This window comes from Nelumbo nucifera, chromosome 1 (genome assembly GCF_055504915.1).
Source record: "Nelumbo nucifera cultivar China Antique chromosome 1, China Antique-T2T, whole genome shotgun sequence".
Taxonomy (NCBI): Eukaryota; Viridiplantae; Streptophyta; class Magnoliopsida; order Proteales; family Nelumbonaceae; genus Nelumbo; species Nelumbo nucifera.
Window position 1 is genome coordinate 159,942,446 of NC_142649.1, and position 21,283 is coordinate 159,963,728.

The following is a 21,283-nucleotide window of genomic DNA, read 5'->3' on the forward strand; positions in this document are numbered from 1 at the left end:
TATGGGCTAGTAAGGTATCTTGTGTCGGTTGTGGGTTGATGTAAAATGTTGGCGTGTCATTAACACTTATCACACTTCTGAACTAGTTCAATTGCATATACTTTTAAGGTAGACCAATAGTAGCCTTATCGTGGCACCTTTTGGGTGAGCGCCTTGCCCCCCAAGTGTCCTCCGTAGAGACCTTCATGGATCTCCCATAGCACTTGGTCCATTTTAGCTCGACATAAGCAGTGTAGGTAGGGAGTGTGAATGATCTTCTATATAGTTATTCCCCTATGGTCACATAGCGAGCTGCCTATAACCCTACCCTCCGGGCTACATTACATTCTTTTGGTAGGGTTCCATGCAGTAAATAATCAACAAGTGGATCTATCCAACTCGGCTCTATCACTAGGACAGTGGCAACCTCTTCTGCCACCCTTTCTATGGTTGGGCGTGGTAGGTCTTCTATGTAAATCATCATTTTTGTAGAGTCGATCACACTAGCTAGTTTTTAAGAGCGCATAGGTTTTTATGTTTTTTGACCTTGGAATCTATTGGATGTGCCAAGAGTGGAAGTTGGGCAGGAGCTCCCTTACCTTGGCTAGGTAAGCTGACATGGTGGGCTCCCAGGCTTCATATTGTCCATTCACTTGGTTAACAACGCTTTGCCCCGACCTCCTTTGCAAACAACAACTCGGTTATAAGTGCCTCATATTCGGCTTTGTTATTTGAAGATCGGAATGTAAACTGAAGGGTGTACTCCAACTTTACTTCGCTCAGCCCGTAGAGGACCAGTCTAGCTCCACTTCCACTCTAGTTGGACGAGCTATCAACATGGAGGATCCAGGGCTCCTCATCCCAGGCTGGAACTTCGCGGTTCGGGACAAGCGCTGCACTGGTTGATTCCTCTAAGGTGGTTACTAGCTTAACAACTTCAAGGGTCGGCGAGCTGAACATACATTCGACAATGAAATCTGCTAGGACCTATGGTTTGATTGTTGGTCGCGACTCAAATTGGATATCATATTTACTGTGCTCGATTGCCCAATTTTTAAGTCTCCCTAAAACCTCAGCTTTTTGGAGGATTTGCCTCAGAGGTCGGACGATCAAGACTGCAATGGTGTAGGCCTAAAAATAAGGTCTTAGCTTTCGGGTTGCTAACATTAACGCGAAGGCCAATTTCTCAATATCTGGGTACTTAGCTTCAGTAGTGTGCAATACTTTACTTACATAATAAACTGGACTTTGTACTTTCTCTATTTCCCTAATAAGAACTGAGCTGACTACCTCGTCAATCACAGAGAGGTAGAGCTTAAGTTCGTCCCTGGGCTTGGGTTTGGTCAATATAGGTAGCGAACTGAGGTATTCTTTTAGCTCGTCAAAGGCGAGTTAGCACTCTTCAGTCCATTCAAAGTCTTGGTTCTTTTTTATGGCCTTAAAAATGGGAGACAACGTCCAACCAACTTAGACATAAATCGGTTCTGGGCGGCTCTTTGGCCTGTTAATTTTTGCACTTCTTTAACTAACTTGGGAGGTCGCGTATCTTGAATGGCCTAGATTTTGTCTGGGTTGACCTCGATAACATGTCAACTAACTGTGTATTCGAGGAACTTGCCCAACATGACACCGAAGACGCACTTGTTCGGTTGAGTTTCATGTTATATTTCCTTAAGACGTTAAAAACACAATCTAGGTCACCAATTAAAGAATTTGAAAACTCAGTTTTTACAACCATATCATCTATGTAACACTTAACTTTATTTGCAATTAAGTCTAAAAGAACATTATTCACAAGTCGTTGGAAGGTCGCCCCAACATTTTTTTAGGCCAATGGGCATGACTTTATAACAGTACAAGCTCATCTCAGTTACAAATGCGGTTTTTTCTTCATCGACCGAGTCCATCAAGATTTGGTTGTAGTCAGAGTATGCATCCATGAAACTCAACAGATCGAACCCCGAGGTCACATCTATCAGGCAGTCAATTCTTGGGATTGGGAAGCTATCCTTCGGGTAGCCTCTATTAAGGTCTGTGTAGTTGACAGACAAGTGCCACTTGCCATTGACCCTCTTCACAAGTACTAGGTTTGCAATCTAGTTTAGACATTGGACCTCTTTAATGAAGTCTGCTGTGAGGAGCTTCCCTACTTCGTCATCTACTATCTTCCATCTTTCTGGGGCGAGGTTCCTTTTCCTCTATTGGACCAGTCTGATTGAGGGCTCAACATTTAATTTGTAAGTTATTATTGAGGGGTCTATACCGGGCATTTCTGCTACCGAACAAGCAAAAACATCTAGATTATTAAGTAAAAAACTTACCAGATTGAAGCACACTGGTTCAGTGAGTTGAGCCCCGATTTGTGCTGTCTTCTCTAGCTCAGCCCTTGAGACCAACACTAGGATAGTATCTTCCATGGGACGAGCTCACTCATCGATGTTCACTAGGGGCGACTCTAAGTTGATGTCGATGGCTATTATCCCTTTAGCCTTTAGAGCTGCTACGTAGCATTTTTGAGACTTAAGTTGATTGCCTCGCATAACTCCAATGCCTCCAGTTGTAAGAAATTTCACTGCCTGGTGGTAGGTTGAGATTACTGCTCGGAGGGAATGTAGGATAGGTCGACCCAAGATGGCGTTATATGGTGAAGGGTAATGACCACTAGGAAATTGTGATCAAACCAAATCGAGATGGGCACCGATCTCGCTACAATTGGAACTCTCACCCGACCTAAGGGCCGGACTACCTCCCTACTATAAAGCCAACCAAGGGTATGTTGGATGGCTATAGGTCCTTCTTACCGAGCTCCATCCGCTCGAACACTTCCTAGAAGATTATGTCAGCCAGCTCCCTAAGTCGACCAGAATTATTTATCCTCAAAATAATTTGTTGTTAATTTTACTACCAAGGCATCATCGTGTGGGTACTGTATGCCGCAAGTATCATCTTCTATGAAGTATACCACTTCTTCTCTACGGGGGTGCTTCGACGGGTTATTACTGTCATGCTCAAGATCTCGGACCGAGCTTCTACCAGCCGAAGTCATGCATCCTACTACAATCGACCCTTCATGATCATGTTAATTAATCCATTGACGGGCCACTCTGTTGGTTGTGCATCTCGAGGAGGCTGGTCTCTTTCCTGCTCCCTACTCGTCTGAGGTGCCTCTCTGTGCTACTCGACAGGTTGAACTATTTCTTCTTTTTTGATAAATTGTCTCAAATATTTGCGATAGATCAACTCCTCAATCATGTCTTTCAGGTCTCTACAGTTTTCAGTGTCATGACCTATGTCATGATGAAAATGACAATATTTATTTGGGTTTCTATTTACTGGGTCACATTTTATCCTGAATGGCCATTTTACATATTTAGTTGTTTTTATATGCATTAAAATTTTGCCCATTTTTGCATTTAGGGTGGTAAAGTTTATGTTTTGCATAGGCGGGGTTCTGAATCGTCAGCCTGATCCCGAACTCCGATGGGAGACTTGCTCTTTTTCCTTGGAGACTTGCTTCGCCTACTGTGGGGTAACCGACATCACTTTGGCGACTTACTCCTTCGCTGTTGTTTACTGCTTGCTGCTTCTTCTTCTTCTCGCTTCCTCTTCCCGGATAGCTCTAACCGGGATCCCAATACCTCTTCCGCCTTTATGACCTTATCTACTTCAATGAGGAACTTTCTCCATAAAAGTTGGAGGGGTCAACTCGATCTCCCAGCATAAGTCAGGATGGCGGACACCGTTGGTCCAACCAATCAGACCAAACCAATGACTACTAACGCCATCACAATCCTTGTTTGTGTAAACATCTAATCCACTATGCTTCTGAAACCTGTTGGCCCGATCAACAATCTGTCAACCTAATTGGTAGAACCGCTCTGCGGGCCAATTATCGGGTCTTGTATTATCTTAGTGTAAAAAACTTAAACACATCCTGGGTTTTGGTTAACTAAATTAACATACCCTAAGTTTTGCAAATGGACTATACATACCATATGGATTGACACCAGCAGACTTAAATATACCCTTTATTTCAAAAATGTTAATAACAGTTAAATATGAAGTTATATGTGGCCTATTTATTTTTTTAAAACCCCATTTTACCATTGTCAACTCTATTAAAACCTGCAATTTCTACAAATTGTTCTGGGTTGCAAAACAGAGATCGCCGCCACCTGTTCAACGAATTGTTTCAATGGACCAAGTCCATAAAAATCCTCTCCAACCCACATACCAACTCATCCCAATATGCTAGGTTGCGTAGTTTGGCCCAACATCTCCTTCTACAAGTGCAGCATAGACAAAGGACCCCCTTCCCCCATGTGCCTGGGATCCTTCCCTTTATGCACACCCAGCCCACATCCTAGACCACCCTTGCCCTGCTTACCCACCAGTAAACCCCACTGTTCGAAAAAATGCCACAATGAGGCCAGCAACCAAATCCAGGAAATTAAAGCTGATTACCTATGTATGTGTTTTGAATGGATTGCAGCGAAATGATGCAAACATGCTGGGCCAACCCCGGCATTGCTTACCCACCCACAGAACTACTGAAGAATCAACTAATAAAATTGAAACAAAATTGGACAGCTAAAAGAGAGTTTTTCCTATATTTATTACCCAAAGCAAGTTATAAAAACTCTTAATACAAGGTTCAAGAGTTCAAACATCTATGAATACCAACTTCCGTGCCTATAAAGCTTTATTATTCTTGAAATAACTCTCCTTTATGGCTATTATTTTACATTACGGAAAACCTTCCGTTGGATTCAAAATTTGGTGCCAAGACACACGTTTCCTCTCTGTTGTACTTTAACCTCCTTGCTTCTTCATTGGAAATCCGGTAAACTTTTACCAGGACCTCTTCTGGCATGGCCCGAATGGCAGAAGTCCTTCCAACAAGTGGACTTCTCATTGCATTGTCACTGGTCTTAATCGAAACCCATTCAAATCCATTGTCTCCTGCTGCAACTTGCAGCGGCAGCCGTTTCTTCTATCTCTCTCTCTCTCTCTCTCTCCCCCTTGTCTTCCCGTCACTGCTGCTGCAAGTTGCAGCAGTGGTGGTTCTCTCTCTTTCTCTCTCACTCTCTCTCTCTCTTCCCTATCTTCCCGTCATTGCCGCTGCAACTTGCAGCAGTGGCGGTTCCTTCTATCTCTCTTGCCCTCGCTCTCGCTCTCGCTCTCTCTCTCAGCAAGTTGCAGTGGTGGTGGTTCTCTCTCTCTCTCCCACGTCTTTCCGCAACCGCCGCTACAACTTGCAACGGTGGCAGTTCCTTCTCTCTTTCGCCCTCACTCTCTCTCTCCCTCAATCCCCTGTCTTTCCGCCACCGTTGCTGCAAGTTGCAATGGTGGCGGTTCCTTGTATCTCTCTCGCTCTCATTTCTTCTCTCTCTCTCTCTCTCTCTCTCCCTCCTATCTTCTTGTCACTGCCACCGTTGCTGCAAGTTGCAACAGTAGTTCGGTGAGTAGAAATAATAATAATATTATTAATTATATATTATTTTTTATTAATTACTAATTAATAATTATTTTAATATTTTTATTAAACATTAATTATTTTTAATTTTTATTAATTATTAATTATTAATATTTAATAATTATTTTTTATTAAACATTACTAATTATTAATTATTTTTATTAAATAGTAATTTTTACTGATTTATTAATTTTTTAAAAAATTATTTTATTTTGATTTGTGTAAATTATTAATTATTAATTATTTTCATATTTTTATAGTTATTAATTATTTTTTTAATTTTAATTGCTTCATTTATTAATTATTAATTTATTATTTTTTATTTTGAGGTTGAAAATTATTTTTTATGAGATAATGCAAATTGAACTCAACATTTACAAATAGTATATTCTAGGGGTAAAATAGTAAAATCAGTAAATTTCATATGGTAATTGGTTGATCCAATACAAACAAACTTATGGATTCAAAACCTCTAAAAAGTAAAAAAACATCTGTGCCTCTTTTCAGATTTCAGAACTTTTAATATCTTTTTAACTTTTCAGATAAGAATTTTCAGATTTATCAAACGCCACCTAAAAAGGAGTTTGGAAATTCTTTTTGTGTGGTCTTTTGGACTTTTCAAAGTTTGGACGACCAAAATTTGGTCTTTTTCTGATTACCAATGAAAGAATAGGAAGCCAAAAGGACATAGCCCTAAAAAGCTCATGAAAGCCTAAAATGGAAAAACATCTGAAAGCTTTCTACCTTTTACACCTAAAATCTTTTACTTAACAGCTTTGTAGACCATGGTAGACAAAGAACCAAATGATTTAGATGCCAAGAGACACGACCCCAAAATCATATTACATCTTATTTAGACTGTTGGGCGATCTTCCTAAAAATACTTGTTATAAAAATCATTTTAAATCCTATACATCTTTTAATCTGTCCAAGATCCAACCAATCAGACCAAACCAATGACTACTGACCCAACACAATCCTTGTTTGTGTAAATAGAAACTTTGCAGAAGCCCAAAACAAACCACTTACAACCCGCACCCAGAGCTCAAGGGCTACAAAACAACACAACATGCACCAGTGAGGAGATCTGAAACCAAACTCCTGAGCCTATCCTAAAAACTCAAAGCCTAAGAGAACTCCAAAAGAAGAAAGAGCAAACAGACCCTCAATTTAACAGTCCAAGCTATTTCTTCCTCTACCTCTTCTACCCCTTCCCCTGATGTTATGTGCTCTGCGAGGAGGACTAACAACCGGTAGATCATAACATTCCCTCAATAGTTTGGACTTCACGTCTGACCAACAACTTTCTGTCTCCAAATCTGACTCCGGTTCCGAGTTTCTTGCAAACTGAGGGTTATGATCCTTTACATCACGGACGAAAGGGGAGCTGATCCAATCTCGCAACTGAGGTTCTTGCTCCACAAAGAAGGATACCCCTAGAAGCTTCCCAAAATACAAAAAATTCTCCACTTGACTTTCAACGATTTCCCACTCCACACATCCCTCTTTCTTGTGTGAAATCATCCCAGCCTCCCACACCATGACCTCCTTCGGGTTGGAATTGCCTCTTTCCAAGGGAGGGCTAAGTGGCCCTTATCCGCTAAAGTCAGGCCTGGGTGAAGACTTAAGGCGAGTAAACAAGCCATTCGTTGTTTGCAGAGGGTTCTTAATTCCCTGCAACCTTTGCCAAACTGAGTTGAGAGGAACGTACGGGGAGTACGACGCCATGGGCTTTCTCAATGAAGCGGCCAAGTCCAGCCCATCATTAACTTGGCTTTCACTCGGCTTAATGGACGTAATCGGGTTGACCCATAGAGATCTACCTGCACCCCAACTCGAATAAACATTCGCTCCCACCCGCCCTCCTGCAAAGAGCAGGAATCTCTTAAATTTTGAGACGCCCGCCGAACGTTGCGCTGTGAAGAACGACATCTGTAATTTCTCCAACGACTGGTCCTCCATTGAAACCATCTACGTCGTCGTGCTTGTCAAAGCCTGCATCGCAACGTCCTTCCCTCCGCTACGAACGGACAATAATGATCGATCCTTGCAACAGCGTCCCCCGGCGCCGGCAACCCCTACAAAACTTCTACTGTCTCTTCTCTTTCCCCTGTCACTAGAGGTTGACGAGGCTTCCTTTTTTCCTTCACTTGCGGTGTTCACTGATGGGTTCACTGATGGGAAAGATCACAGAACCATGTTCCAGTGGAAACCCACCCCTCTCTCTCTCTGCTAGCAATCCGATTTCAGAAGGTCTGGTTTATTAAATAAAGGGGGAGCAGTCGACCTTAGGTTTCATTCCCTTTTTTGCATACCAAGTGATGGAGGGTGATTTGACCCGACCTCCTAAGAAGGCGACACGTGGACGTGACTCAGCATAACCAACAGCTCAGCATTACAGCTAGGCTGCAACTGAGTAAGGAGCTCGTTAAGATCCTCGCAAGACAGCTCGCTACATTACAGTTCGCCACGGAACGAGATAGCTACAGCGCGAGCTCAAGGACCCTGGTATGTTGAAAGGGAATACTCCAAGTCTATCCCAGCTCGCGAGCTCGGATAACTAGCTCGCTCCAATATTTAGGCAAGAGGACTCCCCCCAAAGGCAACTTCAGGCGGAACCCCCAAAGGCAATCTCGCTATGGGATAGCTCGCTACAAGGCAGCTCGCTACTAAGCGACGTGGCATTTTCAGGAAGTTTCTTATCTGATAAAACCGTACCTGTCAGACTGCACCACGTCTCTTGACTGACGGCACAGTCCCTGCCAGCCCAATAGACTGCACCCACGTCTCTCGACAGGTGGTGGCGTGTCCGTCCTTTCCGGGTCATGTCTCTCATCCGATTGGACAGTACTCTGCAACGGTTACACCCGATTTGACAAGACCATCTGTATTTAAAGACCCCAGTGCCGAAGGGGCGAAGGTAACTGAACTCTAACTGATCTAGCACGACCTGCACTCTTAGCTCTCTCTACATTCTTTACAGCTCTCTCAAGTGTTCTAACTTAAGCATCAGAGTATTCCCACCGGGCAAGTCCCCCGAGAATCCTTCACCTTCCTCTTCTCAGGTACCATTCGCCGCCAGATAGGAGCCAGACGTTTGCCAGTTAGGAGTGCCCGGATTGCGCAACATCATTTCGCGCCGTCTATGGGATCACTTCAAAAAGCCATCCTCTAATTTCTGCAACTTTCTCTAAGAACTCATCTATCATGGCTTCCTCTAGCAATGTCGGACGTAGTGCCGACCAGAACGCTTCTGGGAAACAACCTCAACTCCCCACTGTCTGCATTGGACAGTTCACCGTCCCCCTCTCTATGGACGGAGTTCCCAGCTTGAATGTGCCTCACACAGTGGCACCTGTGAACGCTCCACTCCCTTCCACGGTTTGAGCAACCTTCAATGAACCTTACGTTGTTCCCCCAGTGACCAACCAGAACCAGTTGGAAGACCGTGTGCAGTGCATGCGAGCTATGCAAGCTCAAATGCAACAATTCCAGCAGTTTCAACTCTACCAGCAGCAAGTGCTGCATCAAGTTTCTCAATACCAGTACCAACAGCAATTCCCTTCACTGCCTCAGGCCCAATAGCCGCTTCCTCCTCGGCACCCGGCCACGAAGCAGGCCAAGCCCTCTCATCGGAGCGGACGTCCTCGCCAGGGAGAGGCCTCTCAAGCCCAGAATCCTTCCAAGAGCCAAACCTCATCCTACAGCAGGAAGGAGAGGCCAGCCACCCCCGCCTCGCAGCCTGTAGGTAGGTTGGGGGCATCCCAGCCGGTCAAGCCCGCATCACCCCAACACTCTTAGTTCGAGCTCCCGCTCGCCGAAAACCAGTTTGAGGTCCTAGCCGTAGACTACAGGCAGGGCCCTTCAGTTCACAGCTATCATCAGCAGTCCGAGTCCATTGAGCTCGGTAATATTGAAGCAAGTAGCACCAATGTCGAGCAGACGAAACAACAGCGGAGGCGCTGACGAGCTCGGTAATACTGTATGTGTGTGGCTTTGTCCACCACCTTCAAAGGAGTGGCCCGCACATGGTACTGGAACCTTGCGCTCGGATCGATAAGAAGCTGGGTGCAGTTCGTACAAGTCTTCACTTCCCATTTTGTCACCACCAAGAGGTGCCCAAGAACTCAGGAGAGCCTCCTTGGCATAGTTCAAAAGAAAGAAAAAGAAGAGCAGCAACCAGCCTCAAAGATTCGCCACCTCCACGTCCTCGTCATCCTCCGGAGAGTCAGGCTCCTCCTCCTCCACCAAGTCCGCCGTCTCTAGATCCAGACCCTTCATCAATTATACCCTCAAGGTTGAGCCCGGAGAACTTCTTTCGGACCAGTCAATGGTAGAGTTTGAATCCAGAACGGTAGGAGCTCGAGCCATACTCCACCAAGAGGTCGTGGTATTCCTGAGAGACCTTGAAGTCCCACACCGCCTTAGCTCGCTCAGCCTCCACCATGGCGTCGAAGTTCCGAGTCCGATCCTGAAGCGTGGACTCCAAGTTCTGGACCTGCTGGCGAAGAAGTTCCCTCTCCACTGCCACCCACGACGACTCCTCCCGGCAGCGAGTCCTCTCCTCAGACAACTGGGCGATCTACGCCTCCTGGTCCCGGACGAGCAGTTCCTGGGCCTCGCTCCCCTTTCGAGCTTGAAGGACTTCACCTTGGGTCCGGTCGAGCTCGCCCTAGATCTTCTGCATGGTTGACCTTTGAGCGAGAGCATTGCCGGAGTGAATGTTGGTCTGGAGGGCCCTGGCGTGGATGGCGGAGCTCACCTACCAACAAAAAGTCGAGGTCAAAGAAGAAAAAAGAAGAAAAATGAAGAAAAAAGAAAGGAAAAAGAAGAAAGCAGCCACTTACCACCATGCAGTGGGCTGAGGCCAGCCTGGCAAGCTGCTTAGGGTCCATCCCTCCCCAGCTGGCGATCTCCTTGTGGGAGACCGCCTTCCGACTCCTTCGCGAAGCCACAGTGAAGTCGGTGATGCTTTACCACCTACCGGTAGGGAATCGCAGGAAAGTGAAGGGGTGGGACTGCTCAGACGGAGGGTACTCCCTCGAATGGGAGTACTCCCTTGAATGGGACCGGTGGGACCTCAGGCAGTGGTGGGACCTCAGGCATTGGTGGAACGATGGCTGGATCAGCAGCCTCGAACTCAGCGCTCCCGGAAGTGGAAGCTCGGTCAGGGCGCGACCTCTTCGCCCTGCGCTTTTGGTTGCTTGATAGAAGGCGGCATACGTCTGCACCAGACATGTTGGCTACCAAAAATCACAAGGCATTAGTCCAGCTAAAAAAAAAAAAGAAAAAAAAAAGGCATTACGCGACCTAAAAGGCAACCTATCGGGGCTCAGGCCGGCCTGCGCGAGATTGTCCTCGGTCAAGTAATCCGACCAATGGAAGCCAACCGCTGCCTAGGATTGCAGCGTTTCCCGAACTTTTGGATCCAAGTCAGCCCCCGAATCCTGGATGACGGCCCTCCAATGGGTTGGGAAGGGCCACCCTTCGGGGTTGCGAACTACAAAATAATCCCGCTTCCAAGCCGGGATCCTATTTGGCAGCTCGTGTAAGAGCTTGAAGCTATGATGGGGAGAGAAGTAATAGGAACGCCTTCTTGGAGGCACTCCGGGGGAAGCATTATTGATAGAAAGAATGGTGGAGAAGATGTCGAGGTCAAGAGGAAGACAGCATTCATAAAATAAATAAATAGTTCCAACTACATTTCGGATTGAGTTGGGGTGAAGCTGGTCTAGGGTAACATTGAAATGGTTTAAAACCTCCACTATCAAAGGATCCAGAGGAAGACAGAAGCCAGCGATGAGCTGTTCCTGGAAGATCACGATCTCATCGTGACTGTGTTCACAAGCGTAGTTACCGGATGGGAGACTGTTGATGAGGTTTCTGGGAAGGTTGAATTGAAGAACCAAGGTCCTGAGTCTCTCCATCGACATGGAGGAAGGACCAAAGTTGTCTGGCTCCCTACCCCGGGAGGTGGAAGCCGTCTCGCCGGAGTCCTCCTGAGACTCCGGAGCCTGCCCCCAAGCTCCCCTTGAGCTCGAAGGAGCGTCATCTTGGTTATCACCCCGGGGAAAGACGTTGTAGGGATATCCAGACATGTTGACAAAGTGATAAGACTCACCAGGGAAAAGTTGAACCGAAAAGACAGTGTGAACAGGAGAAGAGCTCGAGCAACTAGATGAAGACGCAACCTCAGAATCCGAAATCAAGGCAAGTTGGCGTAAAGGAAATGATGCCTGGGGCCCTCCTATTTATAGTCTCTGTACCCACGAATCGGGAGTGGAAAGCACCGCAAGCTTTTTTTTCGGAGGCAAAAATTAGAAGTCATTTACTCCCCTCAAGGACATATGCCCTTGGTAATTATATTTGTGTGATCTTTTGGACTTTTCAAAGGATGGACGACCAAAATTTGGTCTTTTTCTAATTACCAATGAAAGAATAGGAAGCTAAAAGGACATACGATCATGGTAAACTAGGACCAAATGATCTAGATCCCTAGAGACACGACCCCAAAATCATATTATATCTTATTTAGACTTGCTATTCAAATCTTTTTAAATCCTGTATATCTTTTCATCTGTCGACGATCCAACCAACCAGACCAAACCAATGACTACTGACCCCATCACAAATCATTGTTTGTGTAAACATCTAATCCACTATGCTCCTAAAACCTGTTGGCCCGATCAACCTAATTTCCTCTCTGTTGTACTTTAACCTCCTTGCTTCTTCATTGGAAATCTGGTAAGCATTTACCAGGACCTCTTCTGGCATGGCCCGAATGGCAGAAGTCCTTCCAACAAGTGGACTTCTCACTGCATTGTCACTGGTCTTAATTGAAACCCATTCAAATCCATTGTCTCCTGCCTGTTTCACTACAGCAAAGTTTTGAGGAATGACGATTAGTTGGCCTTCACAAAGCTGTCCATCATAGGCAGTCTGACCAGAGTTTCCAACGATCTGAACCCGGGCTTCACCCCTAAGAACGTACATCACGCTGTGTGCGTTTACGTTCCAATGAGGAGACATTATCGCATTCTATACAAATCATGCATCAAAGGCAATTTAGTAAGTTCCATAAAGCACAAATACATGTGAAAGTAAATAATCATTCAATCAAACTATACCATACGAAAAAGATGATTATGTTTATTAGAACCTAACCTTGTAGAGATGTCCTCTCTCAGCACTAAGTTCCTAGAGGCCAAGAATAGGGAGGCTTTGGCTGTTAACGTTGGTCACTCGTCCCCTAAAAGGAGTGTATACATCGGAACTCGTGGCTTTCCCAATATTCCGTCTGAGCCTCATGTTGCAAAGAGTCTCCTCTAAACCATTTGCATTAATTTCTTGTTGTCTTTCTTGCTCTTCACTCGATATTGACTTTATCACCTGAAGTCCCCTTTCAATTTGGATGATAGGTCCCCTCTGGTCATTTTTCTTTTGTAGCTTTCTCACCGTCTCCTTTGTCACTCCTATAGCCTGAGCTAATATCTTTCCATCAAAGCCACTAAAAACATTGTTCGAACTCTCTTGCCCAATTTCCTCACTCTTGGATGACGAAGATCCTCTTTGATGATGATGTTGTTCTTCTTCTTGTATGTTACCTGCAAGCCAGAAATTCTTAACAAACATTTGAATAGAAAATCTGTTGTAAGCCTCGGATTGTGCTTTTGTGCATAAAACAAATATATAATGTATGATAGTGAGTTAGCTTCCTTACTCTCACTTTCCGGTCGAGTTGGTTGAATTTGTTACTGGTGTCAAATACGGCGAATGCAACAATTGGTGTATCACCATCATTGTGGACCCAGTAGGCAACTCCATTTGGCACCATAATGATATCTCCCTCCTTGAAGAATCTCAACTGCTGGTGAAAATCCTCGTATCTTTGGCTTTTGCTACGTTGATCTTCCTCACATCTTTGGCTTCTGCTGTATTTACCCTCGGATCTTCGGCTTCTAGTGCTTTGATCCTCTGATTGTTGACTTCTACTTCCTTGGCTTCTGCTATATTGTTCCTCGGGTTTCTGTCTTCTACTGCATTCATCTTCAGACTGTTGACTTTTACCATCTTGTTCTTGTGATCTTTGACTGTTACCGTCTTCATCATCCTCCGATCTTTGGCTTCTTCTACCTTCTTCCTCGAATTGATCATCTTGTTGAAATGATTGGAATGTTTCAGGGCACCCAGGGATTGATAATCCTACAACTCCCCTACCTGAACACGTGGATTACAAGCACATAAGTCATAACAAATATTTGGAGTAGTATATGATCAGGCCGATTCTGACCTTGGCCTTGATGAAAATCGTATCGCCCAGCTGCTAGGCAACCGTGAAACAAAATAAAGAGACAAAGACCAAGAGAAAGCAAGCAAGATTTAGCCATGATTTATGGAAAAAGGTTAAGAGAGAATTTGCACTACCAAGCCGTGGTGAAGTTGCAAAGGGAGTGGTCCAGTATTTATAGAGAAACTTGGTGGATTGGGAAGTGATAGGTTTCACAGATGCTCTTCAGCTAGTCACTCTTCATATTGCATGGCTACCATGTCATTTTGAACGAACGCATACCCATTTTGTACAGGGAACCTGTATTGATAGTTTTGTATATCAAACAAGTGTAATAAATTTGGACTGTATTGTGTGCATATCTTCAAACAAGTGCAATAAATTTGGACTGTATTGTGTGCATATTTGAAGAGATATTTTGACGAGATAGAGTCTATCATCTAATAACTACCACGAATTAGAGTTAGACCAAGGTTTTAAAAACAGATCCAGAATCAGAACCGTTATGGCCATCAGTTTTTGGGTTGACAATTGAACTGTTCGAGTCAACAAATCACTAACCAAATCAATGGTTTTTGACCAAGGACTGGGTTAAGGTAAAATAAAATCAGTTGCCTGAACGATTCTCGGGCTGAACAATCTAACCATTTACATCAACAACGGTTCTAAAACACTGAATTAGACCATGACACAATAAACTGGATTTATGAATGAATCAAGACTACACACTCCATCCAACAGAAATAATATCACATATATATAACCTTGCATGCATAACCAGCAGGCCGCCTGGCAACCACTAGCTTTTGATCACGGACCATATGGTTCTCGACATTTTGTGATCCATAAGTCCCACTTTTTCATGCAGAAAAATAAAAGGACAAAAACAAATAATAAATTATTTATTTAGAACTGAGTGGCCTAATGGTATAGAAAATAACTCCCTTGGGTAATCATCATTATATTCTCATTTATATCCTCGCAAGGCCCCTTATAGCTGGGACCAACATTTTATAATAGCAAATGAATGGTGATATTGATTTAGCTCGGTCCCTTGACCACTCAAAGCCCCACGAAACGAATGATTTATGCTCCCGTTGTTTACGATGCAATTTCGTTCTCACTGATACAAATGTAAAGGAATTAATAGAGTGTAAAGCTCAGTTTGGAAAGAGTATAAATACAAATATGTATACTATAAATATATAGAAAATAATACAAAATACAACGTTATGCGCTCTAAATATTTGTATTTGCACTCCTCCCAAATGGAGCCTAAATTCTGATTCACTTTTACTCAATCAAAGTATCATTTGATTTTGCTTCAGACTTTATTTTACTTCATTTATACTTCAAACAAACAAAACAAAGTGCAAATTCTGGTTAACCTTCTTTGATATTTCGGTAATAATGCACCAAGGATAAAATCCAGAAGAATATTTTGAACCCTAGTACTAGAAATATTTGAATAATTATGATCAGGTCAGTTAAGAACTAAAGAACACCAAGAATAATTGGAAATAGTAAATTTCCCATTGGCCTTGAACTGAATTTATAAAAGAAGAGTTTTGCATGAAAGGAAACTCTATCTTAGATAGAGTCCTATAGAGATAAGAACCAACAATGTTCATCTCATTAGGATAACAATTATCCTAAATCTCTAAGGATAATTGTTATCCTAAGGATGGACTTCTATCCTAACTGATATACACAATAGGATATACTCTAATATGCCCCCCTCAAGCTCCATACTCATCATGGACATGGAGTTTGTCTCTCAAGAAGCAGAAGCGATCACCGGCGATAGAATTGGTGAGAATGTCAGCAACCTGATCTTTTGAAGTGATAAAATGAACACATAGGCGTCGTGCAAGAACAAGATTCCAAAGAAAATGAAAGTCAACCTCAACATGCTGAGTCCGACCACGGAAGGCAGGGTTGGCAGCAAGATAAGTGGCACCAATGTTGTCACACCAAATAGTAGGTACCTCAGAGAGTATAACCCCAAGATCTCAAAGAAGAGATGTAATCCAAAGAACTTCAGTTGTTGATATGGCACAAGCACGAAATTCAGACTCAGTGCTGAAACGTGCAACTGTAGCTTGTTTGTGAAAGCTCCAAGCAATTAAATTAGGACCTAAATAGATAGTAAAGCCCCTGGAAGATCTGCGATCATCTGGGCAACCTGCCCAGTCTGCATCTGAAAAAGCATGAAGAGAAAGAGAAGTAGATGACACTCGTGAGAGGTTTAAACCATGCATAATAGTATGCTTAAGATAATGCAAGATGTGTTTCACGGTTGCCCAGTGTTCGCCAATTGAAGATTGAAGAAACTAAGAGGCTTTTCTTATTGCAAATGAGGTGCTTGTGCGAGTGGTCGCCACATACTGAAGAGTGCCAACAATACTTCTATATTTTGTAGGATCATCGAGAGGACAACCACCATGTCGTGAGAGCTTGGGATGAACTGCCATAGGAACAGAAATGGGCTTAGCAGCTTCCATGTGAGCTCAATGCAGTAGGTCTGTAATATACTAACGCTGACTGAGAAGGACCCCATTAGGATGCCGAATAAGCTGAATTCCGAGGAAAAATGCAACAAGACCCAGATATTTAAAAGAGAAATGGCAAGAGAGCTCCTGAATGCAGCTATGGATAGCACTTTGAGAGTATCCAATAAGTAAAACATCATCCACATATATAAGGAGATAAATAGTAACAATCTTGGAGCAAAACACAAATAGAGAAGTATCAGCAGTAGAAGCAATAAAACCCAGCTGCGTTAATTGGTGAGTGAGACGAGCATACCAAGCTCATGGTGCTTAACGAAGCCCATATAGAGCTTTGTTCAACTTGGAAACATGGGTCGATTTGGTGGGATCTTCGAAACCCTTAGGCTATTTGTCATAGATATCCTCACGAAGTTCCCCATTCAGAAAGGCATTATCAAAATCAATCTGATGAATACACCACTAATTTAACACTGCAAGAGAGAGAATGGTATGGATGGTCATTGGTTTTACAACCGGGCTAAAAGTAGTAGTAAAGTCAACCCTGCGGATTTGAGTAAAACCTTCTGCCACCAATTTTGCCTTGTACCTATCAATAGTACCATTTGCCTTTTGTTTTATCTTATAGGCCCATTTGCTCCCTACCACATTCATGTGAGAAGAGTAGGGAACAAGGCTCCAAGTACCATTAGAAGCAAGAGCATTAAATTCCTTAACTATAGCATCACGCCGATGAGCGGATATTACCGCTTGTGAATAATTAGTAGGTTCCGTAGTATCATCTCATGACTGAACTAATAGTGATTATGGTAAGGGATACTTGACTGTGAGATGAGAACGGGGAGGAAGAGACCCATCCATAAAATGAGTAACCATAGTATGCTGGCGAAACTGTTGGGGAGCAACTGGAACCGTTACATCAAGAATGTCTTGCATAGGACGGGTCTAACGAGGTCCAACTTCAGGAGAAGACATGCCTATTGAGGAAGCTGCCAAATGGTGAGGGCCGTCAGATGGTGGCGGAATAATAGAATTATTCTACAACAGTGAAGTGGTAGCCGACGAAGTGGGAGCCAGAGAATCTGAAGTGGAGGGTGAAGATGCAGTTGTAGTTGACTGCTGCAGATAAACGCCAATTAGCTAGACAGGTTCGGTGGGAGCAGCCGCAGAGTACCCCGAAAAATGATGCTCATCAAAGATAACATGTTTGGAAATATATTCTTTCCCAGTTCCAAGATGCAGACAACGATACACTTTGTGTTTGTCATTGTAGCCAAGAAGATACATTACTGAGAACAATAATCAAACTTGTGCCGATTGTAAGGGCGAAGCGCAAGATAGCAAGCAAACCCAAAAATTTTGAGGAACTTGTTATCTTGAGGGGAGCCGAACAATACTTCATATGGAGATTTGTGTCGGAAAGTGGCAGTTGGAAGCCGATTAATTAAATAAATAGTTGTAAGGGTGGCATCTGCCTAGAAGGAGAAGGGGAGCGACGAGGAATCCAGTAGAGACAGGGTTGTTTCGATGATATGACGATGTTTACGTTCAGCACAACCATTCTGTTCATGTGTGTGTGGATAGGCAAGTTGATGAGTAATGCCGACAGAGTCCAAGTAAGAGGAAAGTTTCTGATATTCTCCACCCCAATCAGATTGCAGAGACTTGATTTTGGTGTTAAATAAATTTTCAACATGACGCTTAAAGGATCAAAATATATCAAAAACATCCAACTACCATTATAACGGAAACAACCAAGAAAATCTACTATACACATCAATGAAAATTACATAATAACGAAACCCTGCATTAGATAAAATTGGGGCTGGTCCCCATACATTTGAAAACACCAAATCTAGTGGACTAGAAACAACTGAAGAAGACAAAGGAAGAGATAACATATGACTCTTATTGACTTGACATGACTCACAAATTAAATTAGGGCTGAAACATAATTGACCTTCATACGGTAATCCGAACTGAGTGACAACTTGCCTCACAATTCGCATAGTTGGATGCCCAAGGCATTTGTGCCAATCGTCAACAGAAACATGATCTCAAATTAATGCATAAGACTGATTTGTGTTAGTCACCTCGCCTGGAAACTGATATAACCTGCCTCTATTGGTTCTTCATAGTAGGATGTTCCCCATATAATCCTTCACAAGAAAATAATCACCACGAAAATCAATAAATAAATTGTTGTCACGAGCAAATTTTTGAACAGACAACAGATTTTTGGCTAGTTCCGGCACATGGAAAATATTATTTAAAGAAAACTGATGAGTAGCAGTATGAAGAGTTGAAGAATCAATATTTTTAATTTCCAAACCTGAACCGTTACCAACTTTGACTTGATCTAACCCTCCATATTCAGATCGAGCTTGCAAATTGTCAATGTCAGGCATCATGTGATGCGGGCACCACTATCCGGGTACCAAGTTGGATCGAATGCAGACTGAGAGGAAGCAATGTTACTGTTGTAGGTGGCTGGTTCTGGGTTCCTCATTCTTGTAATTGAGATCATAACGTCGATGACATTCAACAACTCCATGTCCTGATTTGTTGCAAAGCTGACACACAATTTGACTACCACATCCTCTACCACCATTACTCATGCAGTTTTCTAAAGAGTCGTGCCCCCTACCTCTTCCGTGGGTGTTCCCAGAAGAAGGATATTGATTGTTATTTTGATTCTTGTTTTTAAAATTAGTTATATTAGCCGTAGGGGGTGAGTTATCAACTGTAGTAGCATTCTGTTCTAGCCAGCCCTCATGACCTAGAAGAATGCCTAAAACATCATCAATATCGAGGTCCTCTATATCGGACATATTAGTAATAGCAGTAAAATACAGAATCATATTTTGATCCTAATCCAGCCAGTATATAAAGAAACAAATCACTCATCTTTACTGGTTCTGCAACAGCTGCATGGCTATCGGCTATGGATTTAGCTTTCTGAACATATTCAGAAATAGACGTACCTCCTTTTTTGAAACTCTGAAGTTGTCTTCTATACTGCATCACCCTAGAGTGTGAGTAATTTGCAAAGGACTTAGCAAGAGCGTTCCAAACATCACGGGAAGACCGATGTCCTACAACTTGAGCAAACACGTTCTCCATGAGCGACGAAGGCTGCGGCTGGGCTCTCTCTTTGGGTTCTCCCAAAGAATGTGGCATGGGCTTCATGGACCGAATGGCCCTCCTTTGATCTCTCAGCTAGGTTTTTGTTCCAGCCGGGCTGAACTACCTCCAATTTGGCTCATTTTCCTTGGTTTTGTGGTTTCTTTTCTCTAAGCTGGTCTCCTTGGATAAATTCCTGAAATTAAGCTGAATTAGGGTAAAACTTTACACAAATCAGCACAAAAACCATGCATAAACACCACAATTTTATGTGTAATTTGCACACACATCAGACATAGAAATGTCTGTGACAAAATTATAAAAGTTGATTTGTAGTGACGAATACTTTAATGTCTGTCAAAAAATTATAAAAGTTGATTTATAGTGACGAATACTTTAATGTCAGTCACAAAATTTTTATTTATAGTGATGGACAATTAGGTATTTGTTTCAAACTCTTGATCTTTAGTAATAAACAATTAAATGTTTTACAAAAAATCGCTAACTTAACGAAAACTCATTCGAATTGGACAGTTAAACCATTGATCCACTTGACCTGGTCATTGGGTAACAAATTACAAGTGACAACTTTTGGGGGCATTACTTTGAACAAGCCCGGATCTTCTCCTTATAGAGTGCGCCTCACACTGACCTTACAGTATGTCCTAGCCGCACATCAGGAACATCTCTCGTACTTGCATTTTTTATTCATGTGGAGATGTTCCCAATACAAGGTGGGTTAAAAGAAGTGGTTTTGGGACTGTTTTACTACTGGTTTTCTGCTGCAAATTGCAGCAGATGGCTGGGGTAAAGGGAGTGGATTTAAGGCTGGCTTATATGTTGTAAATTACAGCAGATAGAGAGGTTTTGGGATTGGTTCACTACTGTAAATTGCAGCAGTTGGAGGGGGGTCTAAGGAGGTAGGCTCAAGGCTGGTTTACTGCTATAATTTACAGTAGTGAGAAGGGCTGATAAGGGTGGGTTCAAGGCTGGTTTAACTCTATGACTTGCAACATTTATAAGCGTTGTGAGTAGTGGGTTCAAGACGGGGTTAACTCTATGACTTGCAACATTTATTAGGGTTGTGGGTAGTTGGTTCAAGGCTGATCTACTGTTATAGTTTGCAGCGGATATAAGGGTCAGTAACCAAAACTGCTGCTTTACATGTAAAGGTTTAGGTTCAACTGTAATTGGGATTAAGTTCGAACAAGTTTTGGGTTCTAACTAGGTTCAATTAAGTTTACATAGGTTGAGTTAGGTTGTGTTCAACAAGTTGGATTGGGTCCAGCTATGGTTTGGACTAGGTTCAGCTAAGGTTGTGACTTGGGACTAGGTTTAGCTAAGTTTGGGACTAGGTTCAATAAGCTTAACTAGATTGGGTCGGATTCAACTAGGTTTAGCTATGGTTGGGTTAAGTTGGATTGGGTTCAAGCAAGTTTAAATAGGTTGATTGGCTTCAGCTAGGCTCATCTAGGTTCAGCTAGGTTAGGTTGGGATCAGCTATGGTTGGGTTAAGCTAGACTAGGTTTAGGCAAGTTTAAACAGGTTGGACTGGGTTTAGGCAAGTTTACACTGGTTGGATTGGGTTTAGCTAGGTTAAGTTTGGTTGGGCTAAGTTGGATTGGGTTCAAGCAAGTTTAAATAGGTTGGATTGGGTTTAGTTGGGTTCATCTATGTTCAGTTCGGTTGGAGGCAAGTTTAAACAAGTTGGACCAGATTTAGGCAAGTTTATACTGGTTGGATTGGGTTCAGTACGTTGATCAACTGACCTTATCCAACTTCAGTTAACTCTCTGTGTTCCAATATATAGTTTTCCCCCTTATTTTGGCCTTTCTACATGAGGAAAGTTAATCATAATTTGCAGAACTAAGACAAGTTAACTCTCTTTGTCTCATGTCTATCAATTCT

At 43.0% G+C, this 21,283-nt stretch overlaps 1 long non-coding RNA gene and 1 pseudogene across 2 annotated transcripts in view; both read right to left on the bottom strand.

Annotated features, from left to right (window-relative positions):
- Positions 1 to 1,721: 1,721 nt before the first annotated feature.
- Positions 1,722 to 21,283, bottom strand: part of LOC148804057 (uncharacterized) — a 30,547-nt gene continuing 10,985 nt past the window's right edge. Inside the window, exon 2 of the long non-coding RNA XR_016080503.1 lies at positions 1,722 to 10,534. This is a non-coding gene — a long non-coding RNA (uncharacterized LOC148804057). The remainder of the gene's footprint in view (positions 10,535 to 21,283) is intronic.
- LOC148804058 (11S globulin seed storage protein 1 pseudogene) lies at positions 6,436 to 13,682 on the bottom strand (annotated as a pseudogene). The gene is made up of 3 exons (XR_016080502.1): positions 13,176 to 13,682; positions 12,620 to 13,075; positions 6,436 to 12,493 (listed from the first exon to the last, which is right to left on the bottom strand). The product of XR_016080502.1 is annotated as an 11S globulin seed storage protein 1 pseudogene (transcript).